At 45.8% G+C, this 1,740-nt stretch overlaps 1 protein-coding gene across 1 annotated transcript in view; it reads left to right on the top strand.

Moving 5' to 3' along the window:
* The first annotated feature begins 1,615 nt into the window (after positions 1-1,615).
* LOC118357725 (protein shisa-9-like) overlaps positions 1,616-1,740 on the top strand; it is a 44,191-nt gene continuing 44,066 nt past the window's right edge. The window contains exon 1 of the mRNA XM_052478119.1: positions 1,616-1,740. This exon is cut by the window's right edge and continues 1,304 nt beyond it. The gene's annotated coding sequence lies outside the window, so the exon portion shown is untranslated.

Genomic DNA, 1,740 nt, shown 5'->3' with positions numbered 1-1,740 from the left:
CTTTATTATGGGGTATTGTGTGTAGATGGGTGAGAGAGAAAAATATATTTAATCAGTTTAGTATTCAGGCTGTAACACAACAAAATGTGGAGTTAGTCAAGGGGAATGAATACTTTCTGAAGGCCCTGTATCTGTCTTTCCTACAGCTTCATTCCTCTGTTCTCCTTTGTTCATAATCCCTTGCTTCCATAACCCTGTCATTCCGCTGCCTCTCTCTCTTGCTTTCCCCATTGGCCCAGTATCTCTCTCTCTCTTTCACTTTCAAGTCTCCAGTCCTATTTTCTCCTGCTTTTCCTCCCCCACTCTCATGTTGTACTTACTATACAACCCCTGTTGTCCCCTATTCCCTCCTCTCTCTCTCTCTCTCTCTCTCTCTCTCTCTCTCTTTATCTCTTTATCTCTCTCACTGACCAAGAAAGACCATACAAAGGAAGAGGTAAACATACACACACAGTCACTGAACTGCTTTGGTGGAAGTGAAAGTGTTGAGAAAGGAGAGGAAAGGGAGAATGGTGAAAGGGAAAGTAAAGGAGAGTAAAGAAGAGTAGAGCAACGGTTGAGGGAGAGCAAAAACCCTTGTCAATCTGTACCTGTTTATAATTTCAAATCATTTAGGTTTTCTATAATCCACACGGGGAGAAATTGTTCTAATCTGAGCTGGCGTCAGTGTGTGTGCAGATATGCAGAGAGGAACACCAGTGTATCAGCTGCCGTCCAGGCTCTTGTCGTTGGATTCCAGCTGCTGTGGTTTTGGCTGACAGGCAGAGGGTATCGTTGTGGTCTCGCTCCAGGATGGAATTGGAAACAAACCAAACACATGGAGGATTCCAGAGTTGGAACTCTGAACTTAATCTGGCAGACTCTCTCTCTTTTACACACACACACACACACACACACACACACACACACACACACACACACACACACACACACACACACACACACACACACACACACACACACACACACACACACACACACACACACACACACACACACACACACACACACACACACACACACACACACACACACACACACACACACACACACACACACACACACACACACACACACACACACACACACACACACACACAGAGAGAGACACCGCATACGAACATGCACACACTCATTAATGTGAGAGGGTGGAAAGAAATCGAATGAGTGTTGGACAAATGAGAAGCAGACAGAGATAACAAAAGCTCCCGCAACTAAACAACAGGACGGATGAAAACAGGTGTTTGTTGTCCACTGTCTGACTTATAGCTACATACCTTTAGACAGAGCAGAACAAACACACACACACACTTACATGCAGTACTTACTTAAAAACAGGGTAATTTGTGACAGAAAGTATAGAACATCTCAGTTGTGCTCTCTTTTTATGTCTTCTACTACCCTCCTTCCTTCTCAGGGGATGATGTGAGCAGCAGCTGTATAGGATTGCCTACCCTCCCTCACTCTCTCTCCCTTTCTCCTTTTCTCGCTCTCTCTCTCTCTCTCCCTCTACTCTCACAATGTCTTGCTCTTCCTCTATCTCTCTCTTCCTCTCTCTCGTTCATTGTGTTGAGCAGAGGGGATTGAATTTGGCTCCTGTACTGTTACGTTTTCACGGAGCTCAGAGCGAGTCGCATTCAACAGCACACACACACTCTCACACACACCCACCCACTTGCACACACACACACACGCGCACACAGGCAGGATTGTCAGCAAGCGCAGCGTGGTGCTCTTTGG

The sequence above is a fragment of the Oncorhynchus keta genome, chromosome 24 (assembly GCF_023373465.1).
Source record: "Oncorhynchus keta strain PuntledgeMale-10-30-2019 chromosome 24, Oket_V2, whole genome shotgun sequence".
In the NCBI taxonomy this organism is placed as follows: Eukaryota; Metazoa; Chordata; class Actinopteri; order Salmoniformes; family Salmonidae; genus Oncorhynchus; species Oncorhynchus keta.
The sequence above is the reverse complement of the archived record's forward strand: the minus strand, read 5'-3'. Positions and strand labels throughout refer to the sequence as shown.